The sequence below is a fragment of the Palaemon carinicauda genome, chromosome 31, assembly GCF_036898095.1.
Source record: "Palaemon carinicauda isolate YSFRI2023 chromosome 31, ASM3689809v2, whole genome shotgun sequence".
Taxonomy (NCBI): domain Eukaryota; kingdom Metazoa; phylum Arthropoda; class Malacostraca; order Decapoda; family Palaemonidae; genus Palaemon; species Palaemon carinicauda.
Window position 1 is genome coordinate 77,006,177 of NC_090755.1, and position 15,000 is coordinate 77,021,176.

The 15,000-nt window shown below is 33.6% G+C and overlaps 1 protein-coding gene across 1 annotated transcript in view; it reads right to left on the reverse strand.

The window, feature by feature from the left end:
• LOC137624549 (uncharacterized) overlaps positions 1-15,000 on the reverse strand; it is a 282,824-nt gene that overhangs the window by 14,235 nt on the left and 253,589 nt on the right. The gene's annotated exons all lie outside the window — the stretch shown is intronic.

Here is a 15,000-nt window from a genome sequence, read left to right on the forward strand (position 1 = left end):
GCAAAAAAAAAAAAAATAAATGTCAAAGTATTGAAAGTGAACGAAAGCAAAGAATACTGGTCAAAGTAGAGGTAATGGATGCAAACAAAAGATAAAGGTCAAAGTATTGAAAATGAACGCAAACAACGGATAAAGGTTAAAGTACTGATACTGACCACAACCTAAAGATAAAGGTCAAAGTATTGAAAATGAACACAAAGGAGAAAGGTCATAGTACTGATAATGAACGCATACAAAAGATAAAGGTCAAAGTATTGAAAATGAATGCAAAATAATGATAAAGGTTAAAGTACTCATAATGAACGCCAAAGATAAAGGTCAAAGCATTGTAAATGAATGCAAACAAAGAATAAAGGTCAAATTAGTGAAAATGAACTCAAACAAAGGATAAAGGTCAAAGTAGTAATAATGAATGCAAACATAAGATAAAGGTCAAAGTATTGAAAATGGATGCAAAAAAAAGATAAAAGGTCAAGGTACTGAAAATGAACGAAAGCAAAGGATAGTGGTCAAAGTAGTGGTAATGAATATAAACAAAAGATATATATCACAGTACTGAAAGTGAACGCAAACAAAAGATAAAGGTCAAAGTATTGAAAATGAACGCAAATAAAGGATAAAGGTCAAAGTAGTGATAATGAACGCAAACAAAAGATGAAGGTCAAAGTAGTGAAAATGAACGCAAACGAAGAGTAAAGGTCAGATTAGTGATATTGAACGCAAAAAAAAGGTAAAGGTCAAAGTATTGAGAATGAATGCAAACAAAGGATAAAGGTCAAAGTACTGATAAGGAATGCAACCAAAAGATAAAGGCCAAAGTATTGAAAAAGAACGCAAGCACAGGATAAATGTCAAAGTATTGACATTGACCCCAAACAAAAGATAAAGGTCAAAGTATTGAAAATGAACACAAACAAAGGATAAACGTCAAAGTACTGATAATGAACGCAAACAAAAGATATAGGTCAAAGTATTGCAAATGGACGCAAACAAAGGATAAAGGTCAAAGTACTAAATGAATGCAAAAGATAAAGGTCAAAGCATTGAAAATAAACGCAAATAAAGGATAAAGGTCAAAGCAGTGAAAATGAATGCAAAGGATAAAGGTCAAAGAATTGAAAATGAACACAAACAAATAATAAAGGTGAAAATATCGAAAATGAACGCGAAAAAATGAGAAAGGTCAAAGTACTGATAATGAATGAAAAAAAAGATAAAGGTCAAAGTATTGAAAATGAATGCAAACAAAGGATAAAGGTCATAGTACTGATACTGAACGCATACAAAAGGTATATGTCAAAGTATAGGAAATGAACGCAAACAAAGGATAAAAGTCAAAGTATTCATAATGAATGCAAAAGATAAACGTCAAGCATTGAAAATGAATGCAAACGAAGGATAAAGGTCAAAGTAGTGAAAATGAATGCAAACAAAGGATAAAGATCAAAGAATTGAAAATGAACACAAACAAATGATAAAGGTCAAAGTATCGAAAATGATCGCAAACAAATGATAAAGGTCAAACTAGTGGTAATGAACACAAACAAAGGATAGAGGTTGAAGTATTGATATTGAACGCAAACAAATAATAAAGGTCGAAGTAGTGATAACGATCACAAACGAATGATAAATGTTGAAGTCATGCTAATGAACGCAAACAAAAGATAAAGGTCCAAGTACTAATAATCAATGAAAACCAAAGATAAAGGTCAAAGTACTGATAATAAACTTGAACAAAAGATAAAGGTCAAAGTAGTAATAATGAACGCAAACAAAGCATAAGGATCAAAAATTTATAATGAATGCAAACAAAAGATAAAGGTCAAAGTGGTGAAAATGAATACAAACAAAATATAAAGGTCAAAGTACTGATAATGAAAGGAAATAAAGGATAAAGGTTTAAGTAATAATAATGAACACAAACAAATGATAAAAGTCAAAGTAGTGATAATGAATGCAAACAAATGATGAAGGTTGAAGTATTGATGATGAATGCAAACAAAATATAAAGGACAAAGCAATGATCACGAATGCAAACAAATGATAAAGGTCCAAGTATTGTTAATGTATGCAAACAAAAGATAAAGGTCAAACAAATGATAATGAATGCAAATAAAACATAAAGGTCAAAGTATTGAAAATGAATGCAATTAAAGGAAAATGGTCTAAGTAGTGATAAATTGATAATGAACACAAACAAAAGGTAAAGGTCAAAGTATTGAAAATGGACGCAAACAAAGGATCAAGGTCAAAGTACTGATAATGAACACAAACAAAAGATAAAGGTTGAAGTATTGATATTGAACGCAAACAAATGATAAAGGTCAAAGTAGTGATAATGAACGCAAGCAAAGGATAAAGGGTTGAAAATTGATAATGGATGCAAACAAAAGATAAAGGTCAAAGTAGTGAAAATACATGCAAAAAAAATATACAGGTCAATGTACTGATACTGAACGAAAACAAAGGATAAAGGTTGAAGTAATGGTAATAAACTCAAACAAATGATAAAAGTCAAAGTAGTGATAATGAACACAAGCAAATGATAAAGGCTGACGTATTGATGAGTACAAACGAAAAATAAAGGTCAAATAATGATACCGAACGCAAACAAAGTATAAAGGTTGAAGCATTGATAATGAACGTAAACAAATGATAAAGGTCGGAGTAATTTTAATGTATGCAAACAAAAGATAAAGGTCAAACAAGTGATAATGAATGCAAACAAAGGATAAAGGTCGAAGTATTGATATTGAATGCAAACAAAAGGTAAAGGTCAAAATAGTGATAATAAATGCTAACAAACGATAAAGGTCTATGTAGTGAAAGTGAATGTAAGCAAAAGATAACGGTCAAAGTAGAAATAATAAATGCAAACAAAATGTAAAGGCCAAAGTAATGATAATGAACGTAAACAATGGTAAAGGTTGAAGTATTGATCATGAAAGCAAACAAAGGGTAATGGTCAAAGTAATGATATTGAGTGCAAACAAAGGATAAAGGTCGGAGTATTGATAATGAACGCAAACAAAAAATAAAGGTCGAAGTATTGATAAAGTATGCAAACAAAAGATAAAGGTAAAAAAGTGATAAAGAATGCAAACAAAAGATAAAGGTAAACAAGTGATATTGTATGCAAACAAAAGATAAAGGTAAAAAAGTGATAAAGAACGCAAACAAAAGATAAAGGTAAAAAAGTGATAAAGAACGCAAACAAAAGATAAAGGTAAAAAAGTGATAAAGAACGCAAACAAAAGATAAAGGTAAAAAAGTGATAAAGTATGCAAACAAAAGATAAAGGTAAAAAAGTGATAAAGAATGCAAACAAAAGATAAAGGTAAAAAAGTGATAAAGTATGCAAACAAAAGATAAAGGTAAAAAGGTGATAAAGAATGCAAACAAAGGATAAAGGCAGAAGTGTTGATAATGGACGCAAACTATGGATAATGGTCTAAGTAGTGATAATGAATGCAAGCAAAAGATAACGGAAAAAGTAGTAATAATGAAGGCAAACAAAATATGAAGGCCAATGTAATGATAATGAACACTAACAAATGATAAAGGTTGAAGTACTAATAATGAACGCAAACAAAGGTTAAAGTCGAAGATATGATAATAAACGCAAACAAAGGATAAAGGTCAAAGTATTGATAATGAACGCAAACAAACGATAAAGGTCAAAGTATTGTTAAAGTACGCAAACAAAAGATAAAGGTCAAACAAGTGATAATAAATTCAAACAAAGGATAAAGGTAGAAGTATTGATAATGAGCGCAAACAAAGGATAATGGTCTAAGTAGTGATAAATTGATAATGAACACAAACAAAAGATAAAGGTCAAAGTAGTGATAAATTGATAATGAACACAAACAAAAGATAAAGGTCAAAGTAGTGATAATGAATGCAAAAAAAAAAAAAAAAAGATAAAGGACAAAGTAGCGAGAATGAATACAAACACAATATAAAGGTCAAAGTAATGATAATGAACGCAAACAAAGGATAAAGAATAAGGAATAAAAATGATTTTTTCTTCTTTCTCCCTGACACTACTTAATTCACAATTTCCAAATGCCTTAGTTACCTTCTCGAAGTATGTTTTACGCCTGACTTTAATTTAATTACATTTCTACTTCATTCGTTAATAACATTCGTGATTCTTTTATTATCAAAACCGAACCATTTCCCGTTCAATAGCGTGATTCATTTTACTGAATGAACTAACATGAAAAATAGTACAAAAGAGGCATAGAATACCTTAGGGCTAAAATATATGAAGTTGAAAATATATTTAACGTTATTTTCCAAACTCCTCAAGCAAGTAAGTCCGTAGAGAAAACACATAAACGAAAAAAATAACATAATCTGTATTGAATTTTCTTTAGGAAATACTTCATGTTGATGAACATTCTTAAGTAATGTAAATTCAGAATTAAACAAGACATGACCTCGGACCAGGATTGTGCTATTTCTATTGTCTTGATGGGTAGGCAGTTCTCTGTGATGGGCTGGAGTGGTTGATTCTGTGCTTAGAATTGATTAAATTTGAACTATAATGTTATTCTAAATGCATATGGTATATGATCTTATCCATCCCTTTTCAAAAAGTTGAAATGGAAAAGCGACGAAAGCCAAGGTCATTGGATGATTGTATACTGCTTCTAAATCCAATTATAAAGTAATTTAACATTTACATATAGATATACATAAAGCAATGAGCCATATGTTCATACCTAACGTAATATTCGGAAATTTAGAAACCTTCTTACTCCTATACATTTGCAATCAAAATAATCTTTTTTTATCTATAAGCAAATTAATGCAATCAATAAAGAAAGAAGAAAAATGAGGCAAATGGGATACACAGTTTTGCTGGTTATAAGAAACTGGCGTACCACAAGAGAGATTATTATCGACCAAAGCTAAATAATCAGACCAAAAATAGAAAAAAATAGGGTAACTCTACAGATTAATAACCCTTAATTCTGAGAGAGCTGGAGCTACTTTCCTTCTTAACCAATGGTTATCTCTATTTACTATTTTTGTTTATGCTGTGTATGGAAGAAAAGGCCTAAACAAGCCCTCTATAGATATATTAATAACTCTCGAGCAAAAAATATATTATGATTTGAAATTATATAAAATAGTAAAGAATAAAATAAAAAAAAATTAACAAAATGGTGACCTTATGACCAGGGTACAACAAGGATAGTAGTGATTGTTTTTTAAAAACAAAGATGAAAATAGATAAAAAGATAAGGGAAAGGCAACCCTTTGGTGAACCACCAGCCATCTGTAACCCTTTTATCAAACTTGACCTACAGGCTGTTTGAATAGAGAAAAAGTTACAAATTAGTAAAAGGGTGTGTTTGAGCAATAAATCTAATTCGAAACGTGAAAGGTTATAATACAGAGGCTATGACACTATCCAAAACTAGGGAACATTGTTTTAATTATGAAGGTGCTTCTGAAAGAGCCACTAAACAGTCACTGTGCTTCCTTCTATATTGAGAGAGAGAAAGATGTACTATATGCTTAGTTGGAAGATATGTAAGGTCTGAGAATGTGTAATGATTATGCCAGACTATACGGTGTATATAAATGACGGAGCTTCCATGTGCCAATCCAGTACAATTATTGACTGCTTGAGTACCACAAACATATTGCTAATCTATGTAACGCGTCAGCACGTGTTCGTGAAGTCAGATTTATCCAGAAACATTCGGAAATGGCAAGAGTGGTTTATAAAGATCGGAGTCCATTACAGTTGTTTAATAGTATTCTTTATTTCGGATCGGTCTTTTGCACGCAAAAACTAGATTGCTCAAATACCATCGTCATCAGGGACGTCACTTCAGATTTTTCTTGCGGGGGAGGGGGGGGGGGCGGCGGCACAGGGACACTTTGGCGGGTGAAGTTAGTCTAGTCAGCTTGGGGGGGGGGGGGAGCACTGTAAGCACCCTGAAATTTTTTTTTATATTCTGTTCTATTTTGTGTGCTTTTTGAATCCACAAAAGCAAGGCATTTCAACTCCCATAATTGCTCATTTATCTCACTATCACTGGTGCTGAAGTATATAAATAGACTAGACATAGAAGAATCAAGAACTAAAATATTTCAGAGAAATTTCATATATTTATGAGTGCAAATTTGAAAACAAAACATGATAAGTTTTCTTTATCTTTACATTTTAATGAAAATATATTCTATAAATCGAACTATAGAACCACTGGCTGGCAATGCCGTACCAATGAAAATAGAATAACATAAAAGTAATGTTACTAATTTGAGTACCACAATGCAAATAAAATTGTATAAAAATTTTTGGATTATATTCCAATATAGAATTACTCCAATAGGTACCGGCGGTGTTTTATGCAAGCAAAATCATTCACCTGACTGGTGAACGCCAGGCTTGGGTCCGAATCCCGCTCAAACTCGTTAGTTTCTTTGGTTGATGCAAACCTCACTATGCTTGTGAGCTAAGGACGGGGTTTTGGGGAGCCTATAGGTCTATCTGCTGAGTCATCAGCAGCCATTGCCTGGCCTTCCTTGATCCTAACTTGGGTGGAGGGGGCTTGGGCGCTGATTATATGTATATACAGTATGGTCAGTCTCTAGGGCTTTGTCCTACTCGTTAAGGCAGTGTCACTGTCCCTTGTCCGTGTCATTCATGAATGGCCTTTAAAACCTTTAAATAACTTAACCATATGTTTTTCTGTCGCCATCAGCAACACAGAAAATAGCCGGTCAACTCCAGTTGTAGTTTGCAAATAGTTCTTCACATATTTTTACACAAAAAATTTCTCGTTACTAGCAGTAGCGACTGGAATGGTTAATAAGATTTCAAGGATAGCTGGCAACTCAGAGGAGGCAACTGGTAAGATATTTAGAGCAGAGTACACGTAGAATAGGTCCTTTTGTTTCAAGAATTCTTTTGCAGAATGAATCTGTGAAACTAAGAGGCCTGAATCAGTGTGTGCACTGTAGTACTTTACGAACAGAGCTTGCTTTTCCTCATTTAAGAAATACTTTGATTGACAGTCAAATGTAGAGAGAAATTGAAATAAATCAATTTTATTGCTGAGCCTGTGGTTAAATCCAGCAGTGCACTTATCTATTACTGGCAAATATAAATCTGCCTTCAAATGTTGCTTCAGATTGATGTTCTGAGATGTCAATTGCCCATGACGCTTCCCAGTTGTACTTGTTTGGAGATACTCTTTAAGCCTTTTTGATGTTTGTTGTATTCTCTTGCTGCTAATCCCACAGTGGCACTTACGTCTGGTACATCAATTCCAAGTTTTTTTAGCGATCTCTTGTGCTTCAGCATACAACTTATCCTATTCTCTGTCAGTTCTCATATTTGCCAAATTTGTTTTTGTGGCTGTGATTAGATCTGCAGTCTTAACAATGGATATACCTTGGGTACCTGACACTTGCACGCATTCGTGGCACGCACTGGCATGCATTGAAGCGCGAACTCGCGTGAACGAGCCGTGAAAATGTCGTGAACAGTGCTGGAACTCGCGTGCCAGAGCGTACCAATGCGTGCCATGCGTGCCCAGAACTTTGAAATGTTTAAAGTTTGTGGCACGCATTGGCACGCACAAAATAGTCGTGAAATAGTCGTGAACGATGCGCCAACTGGAGTGAACTGGAGTGAACAGTGCGGGAACTGGCGTGAACTGAAGTGAACGATGCGGGAAGTGGTGTGAACTTTTGAAGAGAAACAAAAAGGAAACGAAAAAATTAATGAAAAGGAAAGAAAAATAAACCTAATAAATTTTTATATTTGCTGTTTTAATGTGAAAAAAAAATGATATCTTATTTCAAACTATTTCTATAACTTTATAATGAAGAGAAACAAAAAGGAAACGAAAAAATTAATGAAAAGGAAAGAAAAATAAACCTAATAAATTTTTATATTTGCTGTTTTAATGTGAAAAAAATTATATCTTATTACAAACTATTTCTATAACTTTATAATGAAGAGAAACAAAAAGGAAACGAAAAAATTAATGAAAAGGAAAGAAAAATAAACCTAATAAATTTTTATATTTGCTGTTTGAATGTGAAAAAAATTATATCTTATTTCAAACTATTTCTATAACTTTATAATGAAGAGAAACAAAAAGGAAACGAAAAAATTAATGAAAAGGAAAGAAAAATAAACCTAATAAATTTTTATATTTGCTGTTTTAGTGAAAATAAAATGATGTCTTATTTCAAACTATTTCTATAACTTTATAATGAAGAGAAACAAAAAGGAAACGAAAAAAATTAATGAAAAGGAAAGAAAAATATAAACCTAATAATTGTTTATATTTGCTGTTTAAATGTAAAAATAAAATGATGTCTTATTTCATGCACACACTTATTTTCCTCTATTACCAATCAAGACCCAAAACTTTTGTTTTAAATAAAAATGAACTGAAAAATAAACCCAAGAAATTTTTAAGTTTGCTGTTTGAATGTAAAAATAAAATTATGTTTTATTTCATCAACATACTTATTCTTCTTTATTACCTTAAAATGAAGAGCAAAACAATTTTTTTCTGTTTGCTGTTTTAATGTAAAAATAAAATTATTTCTTATTTCAACACACTTTTTTCTCTATTACCTTAAAATCAACAGCCTAAAAACTTTTCATGTTTGCTGCTTTTAATGTTAAAATATAATGCTTTCTTAATACTTGTACATATTTTATGTCTGCTATTTATATGTAAATCAAATGCTTTCTTATTGAAACAAAAATAAAGGGCAACAAAAAATACAAACGAAAAAGATACGTCTCTTCTCCTCAATGCAATGGTGTCTCTGACAGAAAGCATTGTTGTCTCTTCCGAAGCCCATCCAAGAATGTCCTCGGGTTGGAGAAGCCCCGTTTTTATATGGAGTGGCCAATTCGTGAACTGGCGTGAACTGGCGTGAATGATGCGGAAACGATGCGGAATGATGAGCGAACTCGCGTGAACGTGTCGTGAACTTCTCGTGATCTACGCGTGCCAATTCGTGCCATCGCATGAACGTCGCGTGAACGATGCGCGAACTGGAGTGAACTGGTCGTGAACAGTTGCTCTGGCAGACAATTTGTTTTCATCAACAATTTCTCTGCAACAAACAGACAACTACGAATCTCCAAGATTCCATTTTTTACTTTAGGCCAGATGCTTCCACAGAAGCTTCATTACTTGACTCAAATAGATAATTTAGTACTGCAAGCATACCTTCATATCGTCCATGAATTTTGTAATTTCTCCTTTACCAATGGAACCATCTAGTTTTGACTGTTCTCTCTCATTCTAGTACATGTTACCCCAGCTCCTGTGATTTAACAAAAAACCCATGTCTTGAGTTGCTATTTGAAACATAGTTATGCAAAGTCTGTACGGTCGAGAAGAAATCTGCAAAGTCATCAAGGTTCTTCACACAGTCAATGAGGACTAGATTGAGTCTATGTGCATAGCAATGGGCATGGGGAACTTTCTCTGGTACACGAGCCTGAACTCCTGAAGCCCATCCACTCATAATGCCCGCCCCATCATAGCACTGCTATGCAATTTGACGGTTATAATCCTAGTTCATTTAACTTCTTCAGAATAAAACTTGCAAGGGATTCGGCATCTATTTTTTGCATGTGATAGGTGCCACATCTCTCCTGGATTATTTCGCCATCAAAGAACCTGATTATTATGGTTAATTGATCTTTTCTCGACTGATCTCTTGTCTTATCTACTAATATTGAAAAATGCTTTGCCTTCTTAATTTCTGTAGATGAATTTTTGAGAACTTTATTGCAAAACACATGTATTAAGTCATTTGGATACGCAGGGGACGTTTAGTGGCCACACCTTACTTCAATCTATTTACGCAAAATTTCATTCGCGTCTGCTAACATATCGAGCGTCTCATAGAAGTTTCCTCTATTTTCTGGAGTTTCACTTTCATCATGGCCGCGGAAGGCTAAATCCTGCCTACCCAGTAAAATTGTAACACGTAGCAAACACTTCACGTGTGTGCCTCTACTTCTTTTGATCTGCTGGTACCAAATTTTTTTTTATTGAACTATTTTTTTTTTGACTGCCTTAAAATGCAACCAACTACTCATAGTATTCGCACATCTTTCACTTTTAGAATGTCTTCTTTTAATAAGTTTGAGGAATCCTTCCATTTTCTAAATCCCACTGCAATAAATGTTCGCTTACCACGAGTCTCACCTCTTTAAAAGTCAACTTTTTATTGTTAGCTAGTCTTAGCCACAAAAAAATATATATAACTAAGTGTGATGTTAAAGTGATGACACATTTGAATTTCGGTAGGAATTATGGAAAACCAGTTGTTGCTATTTCTTGGTTTTGGGATTGAGGGGGCTAGTTGAGTCTTGGGGGGGGGGGGGGTTTTGAGGCAAATCGCAAACAACCCCCCCCCCCCCCCCCCCGGTCCCCAGACGCCCTTGATCAGCATACCTCAGTTTTCGGCATATTCTGCTTGCTGGGGAAAGTTCAACAAAATTAAACGAAGTGAATATCATCACACTAAAGTAAATACTCATAAGCAATGGCTTAATTTAAGTAAGCGTTCAAACATTACACAGTAGCCTACAATTCTTTCCGTGTTCTAGAGACAATTCCAGTGTAGAACCAAATATTATGTTCACGAAATCCAACAGAAAAATAGAAGTGAGCAAGAAATGCAGAAGTAAACAAATACATGACTAGAGAAATTAAGAAAAAAAAAAAAAACAAACATATGAGCTAAAATCTTCAACAGATGAGTTTATTCTATATTTTCTTCATACGAAATTGAAGAAACAACACCTCCTATCCGAATAATTCTGATTTTAACGTATTATTTGAAATAAAGCATGACCAATCATAATAGAAGGGGATTTACTAAGACCGTGGAACCATCTAGATATAATGTGTGTGATTCCTCAGAAAATTTGCCTGAGTTCGCTGGTAAGTGTCCAACGAACAATCAAGGCATCTTATAGGCTATAATACTTTATTTGACTTTATGAGTCACCTTTCAGGTAGTGCTAGCCCTGGCTTATTTCAAACCAGCCCCCGCCTTAAAAATATTAACCATCTTCAAAAGCCCTTTCCTTTATGAGGGTTCATTATAGGAAATGCATTTACAACTTTGCATGAAAACTCAAAACTCAGCAAAAGAAGGTGGGGTGCTATAGCCCCCACAGCCTAAACCCCCTACTCTTGAGCCAGTACCAAATGTAACAGTAGGTGAAGTAAAGAAAGCATTAAAAGGCATAAAGAGATAAAGCAGCAGGAAAAGATGGCCTAAACATTTATTTAATAGACAGAGGAGACTTCAAAGTAGTAAAACTTTCTGAACCCCCTCTACACCTACAGTTTGGAAAATTTTTTATCATTATGCTAATTTATAGAAAGGGTGACACAAAAGACCTGAAAAATTATCTCCCAGGAAGTTTACTCTCAGTAATATATAAAATATTTACAAAGATCATATTAGGCCGAATAGTAAGACAGCTAGAGTTAAATAAACCAAGAGAGCAGATAGGCTTTAGATGCCAGTATTCAGCAACTGACCATGTCCACGTAATTAACCTGCTACTGGAAAATTCAACTTCAGCAGTAATGAAGGCCCTTCAAAGACAAGAAATAGATGAATCTTATGTTAGGACACTTGAAGATATCTATACTGGAAATTCAGCAATCCTAAAACTATAGTGAGAACATTTCAATTAAGAAAGGAGTTAGACAGGGAGACCCTATCTCTCCTAAATTATTTACAGCATGCCTAGAAGAAGTTTTTAGGAATTTGAATTAGAAAATTTATTGATTTCAAGTTGTCAGGCATCCTGACATCTAAGGTCATTGACGCCGATTGAATTGGAAAAAGGGGGGGATTAACATTAATAGGGCACTACCTTAACAACTTATGATTTGCAGATGTCATAGTTCTATTTAGTGAATCATGGGAGGAATTGCAAAAGATGATAGAAGATTTGAGTAGAGAAAGCAGAAATGTAGGACTGAAAACGAATATGAGTAAAATTAAGATAACGTTCAATGAAAATGCAGGGACAACAAATTAGGGGTATGGACAAACCTCTAGAGATTGTTAGTGAAACCACGTACTTAAGACAGATAGAAATTGTTTCCCCAGGACAAGAGACCTAATTTAAAAGAAGGATAAGGATGGGATGGAGAGCTTTTGGTAAAGAAAATGACGTTATGAAATGTAAAATACCCCTTTCTCTAAAAAAAAAAAAAAAAAAAAAAAAAAAAAAGTATTTAATCAAGTGATCCTACCAGTATTAACTTATACATCTGAAACTTGGAGCCTTACTAAAGACTTAGAACATAAGCTGGTTACAACTCAAAGAGCTATGGAAAGAATAATGATGGGAATAACACTAAGAGACAGAAAACGAGCAACATACAGTAGATACGAGAACAAAGTAAAGTAGAGGATATTCTAATAACGTGTAAGAAAAAGAAATGGACATGGGCAGGACATATAATTATAATGGAAGATAATAAATGGTCTCAAGATTAACAGAATGGGTACCATAGATATTGCAAAAGTAGCAGGAAAAGGAAGAGAAGACCATGGATTGACAAGATAAGAAAATGTGAGTATAGACTTGCATATAAAGGCCATAAGTGGAAGGACATGTCTGAGGCTTTTGTCCTGCAGTGGACTAGTTGTGGCTGATGATGGTGACATCATAAATATATATATATATATATATATATATATATATATATATATATATATATATATATATGTATGTATATATATATATATATATATATATATATATATATATATATATATATATATATATATATATATATATATATATGCTGTATATGTTTGTGTGTGACCAGATAATTGAATGAGGACATTTATGAGGCCTTTGTCCGTCCGGCATTGGACAAGAAACCACTGTATTTGTTGTTGTATACACATGCACACGCACACACATATACACACATACATACATATATATATATATATATATATATATATATATATATATATATATATATATATATAAAGAGAGAGAGAGAGAGAGAGAGAGAGAGAGAGAGAGAGAGAGAGAGAGAGAGAGAGAGAGAGAGAGAGAGAGAGAGAGAGAGGATGGTTTGATCTTTCTATAGGTTGGTAATTGCCTTTTGTGTGAATTGCGTTATTGGTTGTATTGGGAATTAGAATGAATAATGTCAGATAAGGCTTTGGAATTAGGAATTCATATGCAACACTGAAAACGAAAAGGTCTCACCTAACTTGGAATACGAGAGAGAGAGAGAGAGAGAGAGAGAGAGAGAGAGAGAGAGAGAGAGAGAGAGAGAGAGAGAGAGAGAGAGAGAGATACAAAATTATGTATTTGAAACAAAAATAAGTAATTTCTTTATTTGTTTTTGTATCTTCAATTACTTTGGTTAATTTCATTATCATCTATTGTCTTGTCTGTCAGTTATTTGATGCAGAAGTTAAATGGAGTACATTGCAAACCAAGGTGCGCTTGATGGTATTTAAAGAGAGAGAGAGAGAGAGAGAGAGAGAGAGAGAGAGAGAGAGAGAGAGAGAGCATTTTAATAACACCAAGCCGTTTCAAGAGAAGAGAAAACACACGGCAGTTGCTGACGTTTATCCTTTACCTGGAAAATCATGGACGGGCATCTTATGCACAAATCATACCCTTTTGAGTCAAAGCAGTATGACACGATATATATTTGGACTCCATATTAATAAAGATTTAGTCAGCAGACTTCTTAATTATACCAGAAAGACTTTTTGCACCTTTTAAAAGTCAAACAGTGCACGTCTGAATAGTAAATTGAGATGGATTTAGCCATTGCATGTGGTACTTAACTTTTTTTCTTTTGTACCCCGCCGCACATCGAGAACCTCGTGTACTTATTGAGTAAAACACATCCCGCTTTGTTATTCATTTTGAGATGCTCGAACTCTCACTTTCGTAGCATGGAACGATATTTTGTCAATGCGTGAAACATTTCGTTTGATTAATAGTATCTACTTGCGATATTTTGGCATCAATTTCTTCCGTCAATGCAATACTGCAACTTGTTTGAAGCCATGAAAATCCTTGAGGATTAGCATACTAATGTTTAGTTTAGTAGAACATTCAAGACGTCAGATTCTCACCCCTGGAATTTTGACAATAATAGCCCACTGGTGCTGCCAATGTTCAAGGTGTGCGTATAACTTACGCCGTCTAAAATGCCTTTCCCAATTACACCCTCAGAGTATTGCTTCACCAATCCAACAGCTTTCTTTGCTCTCCGCCTGAAGGAAACAACTCGTGAGCAAAAACAACTGATATTTACAAACATGGCCACGCATGCATGTGTATGTCAGTGTATCATAATACATTCTTTTATACTAGGGATGAGGATGCTAGTCCCGCTCTCTTTTTCTTGACCTCAGCAGGTCGATGCTAGGACCAGTGCCCATTTATAGATGGGGGGACTTGTAGACGGTAGGAAGGGGGTAATCTGCAAATCTTGCAATCGTCAATTTTGGAGGTAGGATCGCTATATTCCGTGATCTATGAATTATTATTATTATTATTATTATTATTATTATTATTATTATTATTATTATTATTATTATTACTTGCTAAGCTACAACCTAGTTGAAAAGCAGGATGCTATAAGCCAATGACTCCAACAAGGCAAATACCCCGGTGAGGAAAGGAAATAGAAGAAGTAATTAACAATTAAAATAAAATACTTCAAGAACAGTAACAACATTAAAATAAATATATTATAAATAAATTATAAAACTTTAACATAATAAGAGGAAAAGAAATAATGTAAAATAGTGTGCCCAAGTGTACCCTCAAGCAAGAGAACTTTATCCAAAGACAGTGGAAGACCATGGTACAGCGGTTATGGCACTACCCAAGAATAGAAAACAATTGGTTTGATTTCGGAGTGTCCTTCTCCTAGAAGAGCTTCTTACTATATATATATATATATATATATA